Below are 20,659 nucleotides of genomic sequence, written 5' to 3'. Positions count from 1 at the left end.
CTGAGAATTAGTATATAGTAAATTTCCTCGAAGAAATGAACATCCTTCCAATTGGCTCCAACCAACTCCAAATGTTGTGGTGGAGGTAGGATGAAAGATTATGGGAATATGGCTACTCATCATTTCGAAATGGTAGGACTACTCTTTATTCTAACAACGTGGGATGTACACGATCACCCATGAAGTGTATTGATGCTGCTACATTGGAAAGAATTCGATACTCTAGTTATATTATATTAAATACATTCTTAGGTTATTAATAAAAATATTAATTATAAATATCAAGGGTTGAGATCATCTTATAAGTGTTGGGTCATTTGCACCGTCGGTGCATAGAATAATTTCAATTCAATATACATCTTTTAGTTTTTCAACCTTTTATACGTACACCAATCATATTAATATGGTCTCTGGTAAACATTTGTTCGACTAGCTAGATCTGCATTCTTGAAAGGATAAAACGCTCTTACCTAAAATACAATTATGAATATAGATAATTTTGAAAATCTGAAATAACTTTGTAGTAATGGTTTTATATATTTTGTCTATCCCTCAAACTGTTGAGATTCGGTTTTTGATAGAATAATGGAGATTAAGATAAAGTGACAAATGGATGGCAATGACTTTTTTTTTTTTTTTTGTGAGGAGCAAAACAAAAATTACAACCGGAAGCCACAAGGGCAACCGAAACTAAAAGAATCAAAGTTGAAAGCAGAAAGGGCTGAAAGGGGGAGTTTCCCTTTCCAAGTAGCAGGAGTCTTCAAATGGTGACCTTGGTTCGCCATCGCATCAGCCACGAAGTTAGCCTCCCGGGGGATGGCAATGACTTGCAAACTATCTCTTACCACAATCTTTGTATTTAGTCATCGTAATCAACTATGACTCATTCGACACTTTGGTCACTGAAGTTTCAAATATATCACTTTGGCTACTCAACTATTACATTGTCACTTTGTTAATTTTTTTCATTAAATTTTTTTTGTTGCCACAATATTAATGATATTTTCATCTAACCAATTGTGAAAAATTGATAAATATGTATTAGAATGATTGAGAGAAGTGATTAAAGTGAGAAAAAATACTCCTTGGATGACTAAAGTGATTGACAGTGTAATAGTTGAGTGACCAAAGTGATATATTTGAAACTTGAGTGACTATTTGTGGAATTCTCCCATAAAAATAAGATACACGAAGGCAGTAATCTGGAGACTGACGTCCACTAGCAGATATCTGTTGCCTATTAGGGAATCACACTTTTGCTTCAAAAATAATAAAAAGGGCGTGCGCAGTGCCTGCCATTTCTAGGGCACAGCAGCACATACTTGCATAAGACTAGAAAATTTAACGTTTTTTTCATTTCAATTCCAAAACTACACTACTGGTCCAAGTGTGAGATGGTCACTCTTACCTGACTTACCTCTAGCTGGTTGGTTGGCAATGGCTACAATGAATAAAACAATGCATTCATCATGAGTTCATGAGCAGAAAACGTGAGTTCATGACAGAAGCTTGGCCAACCTCAAACGACATAAAAAAAAGTTGTTGAAGTGAAAAAATAGAGAGACGGAATAGCTGGTGTAAAAAGATTAGGGAGGTATAGCTTGAAAATTCTTATATACACAGCGATGTAAGTCCACATATAACGAATATGTAATCTTAGCCGTTTATATGTGGGCTCCGTTATTTAGAGTAAATGTACCCATAAACTATGGGCAATTGCTGATTTGCTAACTAAATTGATACTGCTAATTTACTATTCATCTAAAATTGGCAATTGCCTCCGGTTTACACAATACAACAATAGAAGGCAATTTGCATGCCAATCCAATATTAATTAATTAATTTATGAACGAATTTAAGCTTACAATTTGATTTATTAGTTATTTTTAAATGATAATAATGCTACACGTATGTATTAATTAATTTAATAATGAAAAAATGATAATTTGAATGGTAACATTTGACAAAATAATTAATAATATTCAATAAGAATCGAAAAGTTGGCGTAAATAAATAAATTGTTGTTAACAAAAGGATTAGTTTGAGTATCTATCTCAGTGGTTTGAAGGAATTATTCTCAAATTGATTGAGGGGTAGAGGGTATGACTCTCCTCTCAAGTAATTTTCTTTTTTTAAATGAAAGCCCATTTCTGGAGAAAGAAGACAGTGGACCCACCATATGTCTTTGGGCCCTATCAATTACCCAACTTAGAGAGTGATCGAGAATTAGTCACCCAATTGCCCGACGATGTGGGCCCCTTCAATTGGTCGACCAATACATGACTGATGCATTGATCAATTTAGGCTTTGTGAGCAATTAGTCGCTTAATTGCTCTTCTGATGTAGTTGCCCTTATCACTCAAAACCGTCCAATCTTAACAGTGCGTGTATCGTCACGCTGTGTACTGAAGACTCTCCCAGTATGGCTACACACCTTTTGGAAATGGGAAGTATGTCACACTAATTTTTAGTTTTAGCAACATAGGAAGTATGTTACACTTGCGAGATGTACGATGACTTGTTCTCATTCCTAATTAAAAAAAAATTAAAATTAAATAAAAAACATGAAAAATGTGTTTTGACTTATGAACTGCAATTCGTTTTTTTTTTTTTTTTTTTGAAGAAGAAGTTGATGTCACTAGATCAATGGCAAAAAGGCTGCTATCTACCAAAACTTACATAAGAAATCCGACAAAAAAATCCAGAATAACCTACTTAAGCTAAAACACACTATTAAGGATCATTGAGACGCTCATATTTAAAAGAGTCTATACAAGAATGAAAAAAACTTTGTCTCATATGGAAAGAAATCATTCAACTAGCCATCACTTGCCAATCACGCAATTGTGGTACAAGCAAAAACTAAAAACGTTATAGAAGACTCATAGAAGTTTATCTAACCTCACACATGCTCAATACCTTAATACATTAGGGCCCAGCTTGCCTCGACTTGAGCCTAAGCCAAGATGCCCAAGCCCAAATCAAGTCGTGGCTAACTGAAAAGCTTTCCAGCCTCATCAGTCCAAGGTTGAGCCTACACCCATAAATTTGAGCCCAGCAGCCCAAGTTTGAGCCCAGGCCAGAAAACCCAAGCCCAAACCCAGCTTAACAAGGCAGAAACCTTAGGCTTCAGCTGCCAGATTGCCTCCACCTCTGTGTCCGGCGGCCGGCTTGTGCACCACTGCATCACAGGGTCGATCAAGCTTGCCTGTGCCTAGGCCTCGGCGTCTCATCCACCACGTCTCCGGTAATGAACTGCCAATCTATTCAAACCCAGACGATGCTCTCCGACCTCGTGACTATTCTCCTCGGCCGTGTGAACCGCCGATCTGGTATGCTGTCTATAATAAGACAAAAACCGCAGCCCCAAACCTGCTCTGATTCAAAACTGATCTGGCCCTGTGTTGTCCACAACTGCGAACTTCCAAAAGCCAAAAGCGTTGCCTACTCTGCTTAAGGTGGAGAGAGACTGCTGCCATCCCAAATTTGTCGTCGCTGCTAGTCTTGGAATCCCAAAATAACATTTTTTACCTTTTTCATCTCAAGTCTGGTTTAATTTAAATACTAAATATTGAAATGACTACTATCAGAATTGGATCAATCATATAGCTTCTAATACTTCTCACAGTGACGTTGCCTCTTTTTTCTCATGTTTTGTTCATTTGTAACAATACATGGCATGCTAGAAACCAAATGATCTTTAAGAATATTAGAAAATAACTTGTCCAAATTGCTTATGCTGCTGTAAATATGTTTCTGCTAAATTTTGATGGTTCATTTTAATGATTTTATGATGATAAACAAGGAGCGGCACCTTTTCATTTATAAGAGATAATCAAGGATTACTTATTCTTGCTTCTACGGAGAAGATTGGTTACTCTAAAAGCAACTCCAACAATAGGGTTAAAAACCAGATTTTGTTGAATTATATGACTTTTCATCTCCAACAATGTTTTTTAGGGAGAGTTGGTCCTAAAATTATAAGACTTGGATTCATCCCAAGTCTCATATTTGAGACTTTTCTAAGACCAAGACTCGGATACTGTTCATGGAGCCCAGCAAATGGGTTATTATTTGCTTTTACTCAAATTGACTCCATTTAATCTGACGGCTCAGATTTGAGAAAAAAAAATGTGATCAATGACTCTTATTAAATCAAGGGTTATTATTTCTATTTTGTTCTAAAAAAATTACGAAAAATTGAGGGAAAAAAAATATACTCGTTGGAACAGTAAATTGTGGAAAATTATATAAATATCAACCATCATTTTCTATTTCCTCACACCAAATATCCTCCATCTCCTTTACAATTTTTCATTCACTCACCCATCTCCCTCCATTCATTTAATAAAAAAATTAATTAAATGAAAAGAATAAATTTTAAATATTATGATAAAATTAAAATTAATTTTTTACCATATTTAACTATAGTAACATATTTTTAATATAATATTCATCAATATTATACTCATATTATATTTTAATCAAGAATAGTGAAATAACACCCCCATATAACACCTCATTGTTGGAGATGAGAATTAAGTCATATATGAATAGTGCAATAAGGGGGTGCTAAAATGAGAATAGCACCCCCAAATAGAACCTATTGTTAGAGTTGCCCTAATGTTTTGATTACTGGAACCTTAGCCTTAAGAGCCAGACACTGAGTTGCACTCATTCATGGTTACTCCAAGATTAAAGTAGAAGGAGATTTAAAGATCTGAATGGACAATATCAACGATCTGTTGGCGCAGCAAATTACATGTCCAGGACATCAACTATACGGCAAGTCAATTTTAAGACATTGAGTTCAAAGTTCAGACTCATATGGAGAGAAGACGCACGGGCAAATTTAGGACACACGGGCGGAATAATGCCTTTCTTTTATGGTTTGGAAGGACTATTTTCCCCCTTATTCTCTCTTCCTTCAAGAAATGATTTCATTTTCTTTTGCATCCTAAACGCAGGAAAGGAACAAGTTTCATTTCCCGATACTTACTTTCTGCGAACCAAACGTGGCCTAAATGCTTTTACTATCAATTTTGATCTCCACGGTATAGGTTGTTTTAGGGATTTTTTTTCTGGTAAACTTTTTCTTAATTGGAAAAAAAATAATAGATATATAGACACACAAAGAATTGTATTTTTCAATGAAGCTAAAATTGTTAGAGGATCCGTTTACTTGTTTTCCATCAACAAAAAAAAAAAAAAACAGAAAAGGCAAAACATTGAGATGCCATCACTTTTAAAATTTTGCTCTTGAATTTACTTGTGCACCAACTTTTTCTCTCGGATATGCTTTGGGTTTTATAGAGCTTTGACTCTATAAAATGGGATGCCAAAAACAAAAAGGCTTAATGGCCAAAATGCCCCATGACATTTCCTTATATTGTCAATTTGCACACTAACTTATTAATTTTACTCAATAACACACTAACTTTTTCAAAGTTTGTCAATTTCCACATTTCCGTTAAGTTCCACCATTAAATGCCATCATGTGCGAAACACGTGAGGGTATTTTGGTCATTTATTTTATTTTTAAAAATCTTTTTTCTTTTTGGGATCAAAATCCCACTATCCTTTTTGATAAAATAAAATAAAAAAATCCCCTATCCATGAATCTTTATTTTCTTATGGGAAAAAATGATTTATACATGAATGATTCAATTTGATAAGCTCATATATTCATCATATGTCGAATAATTATTGAAAAAGCATACCAAAATGCTAAAAAAGAAACCTAGATATTAAGAAAACTAGTCTACACACGTTTAGCTGATCATATATATATATTAACTTCCATTTCATTCCATATATTCATCATATTAATGTTGTTGGATATGAGAAGAAATTTTGTTGCAAACGGTGAGAAGGTCTTTTCTTCTTCCACGTAAAAGATTAACAAGAATTAGGTTAGATAAACAAAAACAAAAAAATATAAAGAAAAAGTAAAATGACCAAAATACCCTCACATGTTTCGCAAGCACTTATCGGTGGAACTTGATGGAAGTTAACGGAAATGTGGAAATCGGTAAACTTTAGAAACGTTAGTGTGTTATTGAGTAAAATTTATAAGTCAGTGTGCAAATTGACAGTAAAAGAAAATGTCATGGGATATTTCGGTCATTAAGCCAAAAAAAAAAGGTATAGAGATAAAAAGAGCAAGAACATTAGACCAATGGTGAGTGTTGCCCCAAGTTGAAAAGTACAGGAGGGTAGGATCAAAACATCGAACCCAGGACACTAGCGATGCCTCCAAATATCACCTTAACCTAATTAGTTCGGAAGTTTTTTTTTTTTTGGTAGTCAATTGGTTCGGAAGTTTGGCCACTTTTTTGTTAATACAGTAGGGTATTGCTTAATTGGGTTTTACTTCATAATTATTGTTTTAAATTAGGGTATTGCTTTGCAGAAATGAAAATCAAAATCCCTTTTATTGGCTTTTGGCTTACTGGTTGGCAACGAGTTCGTTATCCATCGTGACAGAAGAACATGTACAAAGTGTTCTAAGTTAGATGGGAATATGGCTACGGTTTAGTCTTTGTTTTAGCAACACGTTACATGTATGTATGGAAAGTATATACTATAACTCAGGTCAATCAGTTCATATTCCCGTAACATGAATGCAGGTTCTACTGGTCCAATGTGGTGGGCGGGTCCATACCTTGTCTTTTTTTTTTTTCCTTGTAAGAAGGCAGGTCCATATCTATGGGGGATGTGGCTATATATGATTGAAGTGGAGCGAGCTAGCTAGGTGAGCCAGTGACTTATCAAATCAAAGGTCTGCGACTACGACTAGTCGTAGGGCTCGAAGCTATATAACACTATAGCTTAGGAGCGATGGCAGAGCCTAACCTATGATATTGCCAGTCACCGAGGGAGACTAAATAGCCGGAGTTATGCACCTATGACCCATTTCTTTATCGTCACGCCAAAGTCCCTGACCAATGCCATAGCGTAACCTATTGTCCGCATTCATGCTATTACATTAAATCTTGTAATTGTTTATATTTTTATAAAACTTTTGGCGACGACCTCTTAGTCGCCAAATGTACAAGACTTTTATCGATTTTACATAATGGACCAGATTCCAGATAAAACTTCAGACTACAATTAGAGACTAGAGATGGCCTGAAAAATAGTTTAATTTTATCAATAATCTTAAGCAATGCATTAATAAGGGTACCAAAGTTGTAATGCTGGATACTCACGAGTGGGCCGCTCCAACTAAGAAAGTACAAACAAAGCCCAAGAAGGCCAGAACAGATACAAAGTCCAAAGAGGGCAAAACAAAGACTAAAACACTCTGGCCCAAAACTAGAAACCCGAAGAAACCGCCAAGGCCCAACAGACACTGCCCAAAGTAACCAAGTAGTTGATATTTAGGTCCATGTGGGGCTGGGTTAATATGGAGATCAAGGATAACAAAGGGAATAAAAACGAGTTCAGGTATTGGTATATAATTCATCTTCTCTGACTCTTCTCGGGTCGAAATTAATTTGTGTTTGGTGATAATTAATCTGTCACTCGATAATTTTTTTCCGTTAGGATGATTTATTTGAGTTGATGCTAATCGAGTGTTTGATGCTTAATTGTAATTGATTTAGTGCTGGGGAATGTTTGAAGGAAGATTATAACACAGTGGTTCAACAAGTTCCAGAGGGAAGGAGGGAGATTCGCTACATGGCTACTTGTTGTCCCCCTTGTTCCTGCCTGTGATCCCTACCCTTGATCATGCAACATTGGAAAAATTGAGACCTCCACGTCTAACCGTCTTTGTTTGGAATGGTAATGGTAAAAGAATGTAACCAAAAGAAAGTGACAGTAGAAAAATTGTAACCAAAAGAAAAGGTGAAAAGGAAAATCAAATGAAAGTTTTAGATTCTGCGAAGTGTTTCCTCCTCTTAAATTTTGGTACTATGTTCAGCAAAGTGATCATGGACGCTAGGAGGTTTTAGGTATGAAGTGAAAGGGGGTGGATATTTGGGCTTTGGTCTCTACACCTTTATGACTATGATATCACTGCGAAAGGGCATAAACAGTCCTTTGGAGATTTAACTCCAGATAAAGTTCACAGCTTGTAGCTCACAACATCAGCAAAACTAGTGTCAAATATGATTTAGCTTGTGTATAAATTTATGGCGCTAGGTTTTAGTTGTATCTGGATTGCCTGAACCCAAGTAGCAGCAAGGAGTTGAATTGCTTGAATTGGCAAGCTTGAAGCCGGAATGGGATTGGTTGTAGTTGCTAATTAAGAAACACATGAGCTACTCCAGTATGTGATAGAAAAATTACTTGGGGCATGATGAAGGTTCACGTTTACGTTTTGATATACAAAAGGCTGAAGAAACAGAGACAACAACAATGAGGATGGGGGCTAGTTCTTGTAATGTTTCTTGTATTCTTGTTTGTAATCTGGTGTGTCCCGAAGGCCAAGTTTGGAGAGAACAAGGCAGTAAGAAACCCAATCACTCCGCCAAAGATACTTCAATAATCTCTTCCGCCTCGCACCATTGCTTGAAAACCCTTTCAGAGAGTACTTATCCTACAGAGTTTTTCTCTTCCGCCTCTTCCGCCAAAGTACTTCAGCTTCACACCGTAAGTTATCACACACTCGCTTGTTTTCCTTATATTCATCAGCAACACTCATACATCCCCTGATTCTTTTTTGCTGGTTAATTATTTGTATGATTGCTGATTGTTATTTTATTTGCCAATTCAGGGACTGCAAGGATATTGAACCAGAAGAACAATACTGTCCAACTGCATCAGCTGGAAGTAAAAGTGAAAGTGCATTGACTTCAGAAGAAAAAGGAAATAAAGATCATTGTAGGTGGGATGTTGCAACTGGAAAACAAGAGGACTTCTTCTCCATTCCAACCAAACCGCTTATTCCAAGCTAGATTTGAAGGCATTCTGCTGCATTACATCAAATTCGCCTGCTGATTTCTTTTTATATTTGATTGGGAGATAATCAATTTATCCAACTTTCGTTGGTTTGTAGCTTTGGTAAATCAAAACAATAGTAGTTATTATATACTATCAACTTTTCACAGAATTTTATGAAGGTTCTTCCAAGTCACTCAGGAGCACTTATCACGACACCTCAATGCATGTTATCATAATTGTAACACCATGTCACCCAACATTTTCACTTCTTGACATCTCTAAAAGAGTATTATATGAAGAAATCAATTCTCTATTTTCTTTTCCTGTCCAAAAACATAAAACTTACTAACATTAACTAGAGCTAGATCAAAATCAGACCTGGATACACTTTCACAGGCAGGTCATATATCCACTAAAGTCATTGATACTCGTTGTGCTTCCTTCTCTACTTTTCACCCCTATATCAATCACCAAAAACTAAAAGGATCATCCTCATAAGACAAGATTGTGGTTTTCTTTTTGAGGATAGTTCATAGTCTCCAGAATTCCATCATGCAAGTTTCCACCTTCCTCATCAGTTTGAGAGTCAGAAGCTGCTTGAGAATTTCCCATTTGAGGTGATATACAGTTGATGTTTAGAATACCGACAATGCCTGATTTCCTTTTACCTGACCGGGTAGCCTCTTTCGTGATTCCTTGATCTCATGTTCTTGGAATCACCTGGACAGATAAGCAGACAAGAAATTTCAGCTATAAACTAGGAATCAAGACATGCAACCTTACTATATAAGAACTAATCGGCAAAGAAGATAAGCCATGTAAGGGTATGATCGGGGCCTTTCTCACAGTCAAAACATCAAATTCTTCTTATATATCCAGAGAGAGTAATGGAGCAGGGTACTGGGACCTTTCACTTATTTCTTTTTTTCTGTAACTGCAAGGTGATCAATCGAACTATTTATCATAAATCTGTAGGACACATCTTACAAACCGAAGTCTTATCTGCAGTAACAATTGTTCCTTTTCCATTATTTTCTGGCAACACATTTTGTTTCTGTCATACCTCAAAAGCAATATGCCAGATGCATTCATGGCAGAGAAGTCTGGTAGGTTATACATTGCTTCAGCCACTTCAATTTCAAGCCATGGCTAGTTTCATGCTTTCATTTCCGTGGTTCCTTGTATCTTCATGTAGCACACTAGCACTGATAAGTTTAACATTACCATACCCCACTAGTGATTTGAAGCAAAATATTTTCCACATCCTGATAGATTACATCTTGACTTATACAGAAAACAGAAAAAAAAGTGAAGTTAATAATGACCATAAAAGGAAATTCTACTTACATCAAGCATGAAACCCAAAGCATTCAGCAAATGATATTAATTATTGCAATTGTCAATGTCAAAATCCACAAGCAAAAGCCTTGCTCTTTCTGCAGCACAGTTTTGTGTGTCTATAGGACTTTTTGAAACTGAACTCTACAATAACATTTGATATGAGAAACAATACGAAATTAGCATCACAACAAATGTCATTTATATATTGAGAGAAATTATGCCAAAAGTTAGATCAGAGCAATATCGAATAAAAACAAGTGACATGACAATAGAAATGGTGCATACTTTGAATTCTAAAGTGTACACCTGTTCCAACTTCCAACTTCCAAGGCCTCTCATTCTCTCAAGTGCTCACAAAGTGATCAAATCTACAAGGAAGCTCCTTGTATTAGTACAGTTTTCCTAGGGAGAGAATTATCATTGTAACACAAGATATTGAACAGCAAAGCTCTCTACACAGTCACAACTTTGTATAACAAAGTGTTTAGCCTATGAAAGCATATGCGCACGTTTCTCACATTAAAAAGAATATGAGTATAGGGTTGAGTTTTGTGTTTAAAGTTTAAACAGAGGAACTGATTCCAAATTACAATTCATACATGTTAGTGTCAGGTGTGTCTAAGCTAAGCATCAAACTTATGCACTCTTCAGACTTGTGGAAAATACTATATCTATATATATATATAGAGAGAGATGCATTCAATTCCATTACTGACCTTTCAACTGTTGTCTCTGTAGAGAGAGATTCAACAAAACAGAAGTTATTTACTCCGTCTTCCCATTTGCAGATATAACGAGGTCACACCTATCACAACAGATGGAAAACAAATAAAAATGAGGACACTGGTATGATTGCTACTTGAGCCTGAAATCCTGACCTGAAATTAGACTTTAGATATAAAGAGAAAATATATAGCATGAAAGCCATGGCCAAAATCACTGATAATTTGTTAACTTATTCCTTCTCCTCATAAGCCTTGAAATGTCCAACTGAATAGCACAAATTTCATGTGAAAGATAATATCATTGAACAAGAGATAGAGAGGAATTGACAGAAAATCACATGACAGTCAATGTAATCATATAAGGTGTCCAGTAACACCTGAATCACGAAAATAGCCTGATTTTGTTCAAGTTTCAAACCATCTCCTACACTATGGAGTATAGGAGGGTGCAGTTGTAATGTTTCTTGTTCTCCAGATCACAAGGCAATATATAAGAACCTCAATCAGTGCGTTGAAAAAATACTTCAATAATCACTCCCTCTCTGCACCATTGTTGTAGACCCTTAAGACCTAAGAGAATGCTCATCCCACATAATTTAGCAAGTATTACTTTAGAATAACAGAAACTTGGGACTACAGAAACTAAAAGAGAATTGCATCATAGACAGTGTAATCATAAATAGCTGGATACCGGCCTTAAGATGGAAGCTCAAATTTAATGACCAATCCAGCAGAACTAAATCAAATTGCCGAGAAACTCTTCTTAAGGAAAACTTAAGGCATTACTACAGGTGCTCAAAATTCCAATAAAAATTAATAACCTCACATCTACAGCATAATCAGACACTAAAGCTAGCAGTGGTACTGAATGAACAGCATCACAAAAGTTCCAAATGACATACACATTCTATATGTAATCACATCCACATTTGGAACACCCATAGATAGATTATATATGTTATGTAATTGAAAACAGCAAACAGCACCATAACAATGTCTCTTTGCCAATTAATAGCATATTAGAAGGAAAGATAAAGTAAAAACAAAACAAAAAATGACCTCATTCAATAGCAAACCACGACAACATCTCAACTGTCTGCTACGTTGAAGATATACTCCATACCATCTGTCATAGATCCATCAACAGCCTATGCATCCTCAAACTTAGTATTGATCCATTCCACTTGTATCAGAACCCACAAATGGAATTGTCACTGGGTGCAAATGTAGCATGTTGCAGACATATAGAGCTCCTTATATTGAAAAAACGAAATTTAGCCTGTGCCTGTAGAATTGATACAGGAGAAAAGCGATCCTTACATGTATGATTATATATCCTAGTATAATATCAGACATATATTATACAAACATATACAGGAGAAGGATACAGAAACTGATAAGATAAATTATGATGAAATATATGATTGTAGCCTTACATGTCGGAAAGGAAGAGATATGCAGAAAGCAGTAAATCATGCTGTTGCAGTGCAATTTTTTTCCCAACCATTGCTAGAACTGCGAGTTCCTCATTTGTTGCAATATATGATCCTGTGGCAATATTGCACCAGTTAATAATCTATAATGTAAGAAAATCTTTCCCTCTTTACATCGCAATGGTGGATCACGATATTTAGCAGAGTTATGTCCATTCTCCATACAGCAAACAGTTCTTGAGCCATTTGAATACTCTTGGAGGATCTTCCTGTAAAAGTGATGTTTCAGATATCTGAATTCTGAAATACACTTAAGAAAGGCCAGGAAAGTCACGAATGTAATGGTCCACGTAGCTTTCCTTACCCAGAAACTTAGCGATGTATGGTTTAAGCAAAGCACAAATAAAAAATTATGTGTTTTTGAGGCTAGCACATAACATGTTATTGCAGTTTATTTAACATGAAACAGGTAATTATCAATAGCTGTTCGTATCTAATGCGACCCTCACCCTCTAATGCCTTATCCTAGTGATCAAAATCTTGAGGACCCTTTTTGTAGGAGAGTGTATTGACAGTTTTACATGAAGCAATAAAACTACATTAACAACAATATCAAAACTGATGCACAAGTCAGCACAACATTATAGCCATATTATTAGCTATTCAATGGAGAAGATTGAGTGTCTTTAACACTTTTATTGCTTAAGACATTTAGCATGGCTGGCATTCCACATATACTATATCAACTTTTCACAAAATTTAGCGTTTTGACAAGATCTCTGAGCACGGATTAGTCTCTGGACCTAGGAAGCATTTGAGGACACTGTGTGATTTACAAATAAAAATAAATAAATAAAACTTTTCACAAAATTTTTATGAAGGTTCTTCCAAGTCACTCAGAGCACTAATCACGGCACCTCAATGCATGCTATATCATAATTGTAACACACCATGTCAATCCACATTCACTTGTCAAGCAACAGAGATCCCTAAAAGAGTATTCTTTTTATGTGATAACTCAATACTAGAAAATTAGATTCAAGGGAGGACAGAAAGGATCGAAATAGTTGAAATAAAAATATACCGAGGCGAAGACAAGAAGATTACAAAAGACAATGCACCGCTTGCAAACCAAATTCAAGCGGAGTATTGTTCAAAGGAACTAAGCAATCTCTTGTCCAATGCCCTTTCTTTCCAAACTTTTTTTTTTTGAGGAGAAGATGTCAAAGTATATATTGAAGTAGTCAATCAATTTGTACACAAAGTAGTCAAATAAGACAGTACTGAGAGAATGAATTTTCTTGTATCTAATTACACCCATTCTGTGGTGTATATAAAGGGTTACAATTGTACTACAACGTACTATAACTATTGTGTACTCCTGTACTACAACACATACAAGGTAAGTAATTACAAATATATTCCCTTGTAGTCTATTCCTAATAGGGAAAGATGACTCACACTAACACTCCCCCTCAAGTTGGCGCATATACATCAACCATGCCCAACTTGCTTAGTGAGTCATAAAACGCCTTTCTGGAAACTCCTTTGGTAAGTACATCTGCAAGTTGCTCTTCAGTTGGAACAAAAGGAAAGCTAATGATTTTGGCATCTAGCTTCTCCTTTATAAAGTGACGATCAACCTCCACATGCTTAGTACGATCATGCTGTACTGGATTCTGTGATATGTCAATAGCTGCCTTGTTGTCACAATACAACTGCATGGAATTTTTGAGTATGAAACCCAGATCACGTAACAGATTTCTCAGCCACAACAATTCACACACTCCGTGAGCCATACCTCTATACTCGGCCTCAGCACTAGAACGTGCCACAACTTTCTGTTTCTTACTCTTCCATGTAACCAAATTACCTCCCACAAATGTAAAGTAACCTGATGTCGACCTCCTGTCCGTGATATTTCCAGCCCAATCTGCATCTGTGAAGCCACAAACCTCAAGAATGTTGTTGTGTTTAGAAAATAGTACTCCCCTACCTGGAGCTGACTTCAAGTACTTCAGAATTCGCGTAACAGCATCCATGTGACTCTCACTTGGATTATGCATGAACTGACTCACCACACTTACTGCATACGCAACGTCTGGTCTGGTATGAGCCAAATAAATCAAGCGCCCAACTAACCTCTGATAGCGAGCTCGATCAGTAGGTACCTGATCTGGATACTCAGCTAAACCATGGTTCTGCTCAATAGGAGTGTCAAGAGGTTTGCAATCTAATAAACCTGTCTCTGTTAGCAAGTCAAGAACATACTTCCTCTGGCACAGATAGATTCCTTCTCTTCCCCTGGCTACCTCAATTCCTAAGAAGTACTTAAGCTCACCCAAGTCCTTCATCTCAAACTCAGAAGCTAGCTGTCTCTGCAGTCTATCCAACTCAACAGTGTCATTACCAGTGATTACCATATCATCCACATAGATAATTAGAGCTGTTACCTTCCCCTGTTGATGCTTGAGAAACAAGGTATGGTCTGAGTTGCTATGTCTGTAACCAACCTTCCGCATGAACTGTGAAAATCTTCCAAACCAAGCACGAGGTGACTGTTTAAGACCATACAGAGATTTTCTCAATTTGCATACAAACTCACCAGGAGAAGCAACTACATACCCTGGTGGGAGACTCATATATACTTCCTCGGCTAACTCTCCATGAAGAAATGCATTTTTGACATCAAACTGTCGGAGTGGCCAATTTAAACTAGCAGCAAACGAGAGCAGAACCCGAATAGTATTCATCTTGGCAACAGGAGCAAAAGTTTCATCATAGTCTATACCATACGTCTGAGTAAATCCTTTTGCTACAAGACGTGCTTTGTACCGATTCACTGATCCATCTGCATTATGCTTCACGGTAAAAACCCACCGACAGCCTACAGCCTTCTTGCCTTGCGGTGGAGGGACAAGTTGCCAAGTACTGTTCTTCTGCAACGCCTCCATCTCTTCATCCATAGCCTTCCTCCACTTTGGATCCACCAACGCATCCTGCACTTTGTTAGGTACTGATACAGCAGATATTTGATTCACAAATGATTCATATGACTTAGACAACCTCCTAGTGGACATATAGTTGGCTACTGGATATGTTGATTTGGCAGTAAGAGTAGGTTCATATCTTTTGGCTGATTGACCTCTAGTGGACCTAGGTGGTAACACATATGGCTCAACATTAGAATCACTACTACTAGTATCAGTGGATGGACATACCTCAAATGGGTGATCTTCAGTACCAGGAAGTTGTGGGTCAGGGGTAGAAGCGATGGCAGGAGGGGCAGTTGTGTCTTCAACCTCATTTTGAGTGATGGGAACTGGTGCTTCTACTGCTGGAGGCAGGCTAATAGTTTCAACCGGATCCGTCAAAATACCTCCTGACTGTGTGGCTTCTCCTTCGCCCTCTGATTCCTCCCCCTCTCCATGATATAGCTCTTCAAAATATGAATTCTCCCCCTGAAGAGCTGTATCTGAAGAGGAGAAATAACTCATGTCTTCAAAGAAAGTAACATCCATAGTGACATAATACTTTCTGGTGGGTGGATGATAGCACTTGTACCCCTTCTGATGACCACCGTAGCCAACAAACACACACTTAAGGGCCCTAGCATCCAACTTAGACCTATGATTTTTGGGTACATGGACAAAGGCAACACAACCAAAAACACGAGCTGGAAGATTGTGAAAGGATGGTAAGGAGACATGAGAGGCGAGAATCTCAAATGGAATTTTGCCCTGAAGGACACTGGATGAAAGACGATTGATAAGATGAGAGGAAGCATGTATAGCATCGCCCCAAAGATACTTAGGCATATGAGCACTAAAAAGAAGGGCACGAGCCATATCAAGTAAATGACGGTTTTTCCGTTCGGACACTCCATTCTGTTCTGGTGTTTGTGGGCACGTGGTTTGGTGAACAATCCCATGGATTTGAAAAAACTCTTGGAACACATGATTAACATACTCCCCCCATTGTCAGAACGAAGGACTTTAATGGTGCTATGATATTGTGTCTGAACAAGATTACGAAAGGTTTGAAAAGCAGGAAAGACTTCATCTTTGGTTTTAAGAAGAGCAACCCATGACAATCTTGTACAATCATCAATAAACAACACAAAATAACGCATACCCGATACAATAGGCTCTCTAGAAGGTCCCCAAACATCAGAATGAATCAACTCAAAAGGAATAACACTTTTATTAGAAAGACTAGGAGAATAAGTAGCACGATGACTCTTGGACAAAACACATGTTTCACAATGTAAAACTGACTCATCCACACCAATAAACAGAGTAGGCATGGTTTTCTTCATGAGACTAAAAGAGGGATGCCCTAAACGGCGATGCCACAACCAAATCTCACTTAGCTTATCAGAAGTCGAAGTCAAAGCGGCTCGGGATTGTGCTCCTGGTTTCTCTCCTGCGTATGTCTGATCCAAATGGAACAACCGGCCCCTCAGATACCCCCGACCGACTATCTCCCTGGTGAGAAGATCCTGAAAAATCACATACATAGGATAAAAGGTTACAGAGCATTTAGACTCAGTGTTCAATTGTGGGACAGATATCAAGTGATGAGATAAGTCAGGCACATATAACACATTATGAAGTTCTAAAGTGGGAGTAAGACGCACTGACCCTGACCCTAACACAGGAAAAGCCTCACCATTGGCATTGGTTACATAGGACACGGATGGGGAAGACAATTCAGTAAAATATGATTTGTCATAAGTCATATGATCTGAGGCACCAGAATCAATAATCCATGTATCAGAACTAACAAAGTTAGAAATCTGTAAAGCCATACCAATTTTACCTCGACCAGCTATAGAGGCTGTAGGAGTAGCTCCACCTGCTGTATGATGATCTTGGCCAGCCACTCCATAGAAATCCGGTTCTTGGACCAAGTGAACTGCAGCCGCTTTCCCCTTAAGGCGATAACCTTGCTTTTTAGGTTTAAGGTGTGGATTCAACTTCCAACAAGTCTCTCGAACATGTCCAAGATCGTTGCAATAAGAGCATTGAGGACGAGGACGGTTGGTGAAGCCTTGCAGGAAACCTTGCTGATGAAGTGGGGCTGAACTCTGTTGCTGAAGAAACGGTGCAGGTGACTTAGCCTGAATGGCTAGGCTAGAGACTTCAACCTGTGCATGTTTGACACTTTCCTGCTGAGACTCATCCTTGCGGATGTATGTAAAAGCTGTGTTCAAACTAGGAGGGTCTGTCATTCTGAGCAATTCTCCCTTGGCACTGCTATGCTTCTCATCAAGCCCCCTTAGGAAGACGTGAACCCTTTCTAGCTCTTTCTCCTTCTGGTACCACACAAGATCTTCCTGATTCTTGATCTTGCAAGGACGCTTCTGATCAATTTCAGCCCATACATTCTTCAGCTTGGTAAAAAATACTGACACTGGTTGCCCATTCTGTTGCATTCCTGCAGCTTTGCACATTAGTTCATGAACCTGTATAAAATCAGACTCATTTGTATAGAGATCTCCCAACGTCGTCCATATTGCCTCAGCAGTTTCACATTCCTCTACCATCTGTAGCACATCATCAGTCATGGCTCTAAATAAAATAGACATTACCAACCCATCATCATCTTCCCACTTAGCATAGGCCTCTATGTCATCTTCACGAGGAACCTTGATTGTTCCTGTCACATGTCACATCTTGTGTATCCCACGAAGAAAAACGGACATAATCTTCTTCCATGTTCGAAAATTGTTACCAGTGAGTTTGGTACCTCCAAAAGAACCACCTTCGGAGCTCTTAAAAGAAACCTCAACTTTCTGAACCTCATTGGCCTTAGAACCTTGACCTTCACTGTCATCACCACCCATTGCAATGATACAAATAGGAACAATACACAAAGCCCAAAGTACGCAGCGGAAATAAGAGTAGATGTCTTCAAAAAAAAAAAAAACAAACAGATAGTTTTTTTTTTTTTTTTTTTTTTTGAACCTATTTGAGGTTGACCGAGTTGAGTGAGTTGACTCACTGGCCGAGTTCGATCTGGCCGAGTTTGATCTGGAATCGTCCGGCTTTTTGGTGAGGATCGGAGGGACTGGAATCGATCATTTTCTGGGCTGGAATCGGAGGGCTGGAATCAGAGGGCTGGAATCGATCGTTTTTTCTGGGCTGGAACCGATCATACGCGGCTGTGCGGCTTGCGGACGCTGAGCGAGGATGCTAAGCAAGGATCGTGGGCGATTGGAGACCGACCACTGGACGACGCACGATGGTTGATGGCGCACGGCGGTTCTGACGCAGGCGGATTCTATCTGAGCAGACCGGAATTAACTTGAAATCTGCCGGTCTTGGTGATGAACGATTGCAGGTGAAGATTTGGTCTAAACCGACCTGTGACAAGACGAAGACCAGTCTTGGAAGAGATGAAGATGAAGATCAGTCTTGGAAGAGACGAAGATCGGTCTTGACCTAAACAAAGAATTAAGGAGACAAAGCCCTTTCGGATCTTTGCTCTGATACCAAGTCAAATAAGACAGTACTGAGAGAATGAATTTTCTTGTATCTAATTACACCCATTCTGTGGTGTATATAAAGGGTTACAATTGTACTACAACGTACTATAACTATTGTGTACTCCTGTACTACAACACATACAAGGTAAGTAATTACAAATATATTCCCTTATAGTCTATTCCTAATAGGGAACGATGACTCACACTAACAAAAGTGGCTATGAAGCCACTGATTTCTGTGGGGACAGACCCACTCCAATACAGATCAAAATTAGAACCTAATGCAAACCTAGCCAGCATAGTGGCGACCTTATTTGCATTCCGACTAATATAGCTGAAATAAGAGCCATGAAGGCTCCCCAACATAGTGGAGATATCGTCATAAACTCTACCCAGCAAAGAAGTATTCACCCCTTGTGAGTTGATGGTAGTCACAACGTGCTGGCAAGCAGACTCAAAGGCAACTGGAGCAAGGCCAGACCTATCCACCAAATTGCATGCCGCTCGGCAAGCCAAAGCTTCAACAGTTTGCAGATTTGACAGTTTGACACCCATCTCACCTTAACACCACCCACTATTGAGCCAGAACTATCTCTAATCACAACCCCAATACCACCTGAAAGGCTTGAAGCATCATATATCCCAACACAATTAGCCTTAAGCCAACCCGGGGAAGGTGGAGTCCACTGTGAATTCCTTCTCCCCACAACATGGCGTGAAGGAGCTTGAACTGACATATGAAGATGATAAAAAGAAGTAACCTAGAAAGCTAACTGATCAAGAGATGCCTTTCTTTCCAAACTTGAAGCAGGAAGAAAAACCAGCCTCACTCGATCCGCTAGTCACCCCAACATTAAACACCAGCAGCCGCCAGAGTATACTCAATGAACCACTTGAAGAACCCTCAAGAGTCAAGAGCTTCCCCAGACCGACCAAACAAGTGATTTATCTTTTAATATTTCCAGTTCCATTCCAAAAACAGACTCCAAATATATACATGACAGATTACACTACATTTACCAAATACTTTTATCCATTTACCAAATACTTTTATCTGCTAGTACCAAAACTAATGAATTAAGAACAACAAGTTGCAAGGGAAACTTGGCATAAGAATCCAATTGATTATGATATGATGACAACCATGTTGTTAAAAGAAGCAAAGACTTTACCAAAACTCTTGGCATATAAGTTAGATTTAACTACAATTCCAATGCAGGCATATCCTACCACATTTATATAAATAAATAAATGCATGTGGCATGCTAAGCATCATACATTCATATGTACGTGTAAGCTTGCTTTTAAGATTGTACAGAATATTCAGACTCAAAATCTGCAACAGATAACTATTCAAGGAACAAATACATAATTTTAGATAGTAGAAGTTGAAGCCTAATTTTGAAAAATGACCTTTTTTGAGTATTGAAATTGATTTATAACCTTTTTTTTTTTTTTTCTTTCTAACATGTTGAAAAATAACCATTTAAAAGGATAAAAAGTCGCAATTATCCTTATTAAATTTTGCTTAAATTTCCACAGTGTTGAAGGAAAACATAATTTGTGTTTAGCCCAAACTCTAAGTTACTTGACCTAGTGGTAATAGGATTTAATTAGAAGGATCTAGAATCCTAATCAATGTAGAATTACTTTCCTTGTATGATTGAGATTCTATGCATTGTAATCCTCTATATAAAGAGGCCCCTATTATCAATGAGAATACACAGAAAATTCCTCTCAAATTTAGTTTCTCTACAACACGTTATCAGCACGAGCCCTAA

At 37.8% G+C, this 20,659-nt stretch overlaps 1 long non-coding RNA gene and 1 pseudogene across 1 annotated transcript; both read right to left on the bottom strand.

Moving 5' to 3' along the window:
- LOC112185270 overlaps positions 1-20,659 on the bottom strand; it is a 112,119-nt pseudogene that overhangs the window by 79,178 nt on the left and 12,282 nt on the right.
- On the bottom strand, positions 11,509-12,917 carry LOC121051886. Its single transcript, XR_005807375.1, has 3 exons — positions 12,753-12,917; positions 12,392-12,657; positions 11,509-12,240 (listed from the first exon to the last, which is right to left on the bottom strand). It is a non-coding gene; the product is annotated as an uncharacterized LOC121051886 (long non-coding RNA).

This window comes from Rosa chinensis, chromosome 2 (genome assembly GCF_002994745.2).
Source record: "Rosa chinensis cultivar Old Blush chromosome 2, RchiOBHm-V2, whole genome shotgun sequence".
Classification (NCBI taxonomy): domain Eukaryota; kingdom Viridiplantae; phylum Streptophyta; class Magnoliopsida; order Rosales; family Rosaceae; genus Rosa; species Rosa chinensis.
The sequence above is the reverse complement of the archived record's forward strand: the minus strand, read 5'-3'. Positions and strand labels throughout refer to the sequence as shown.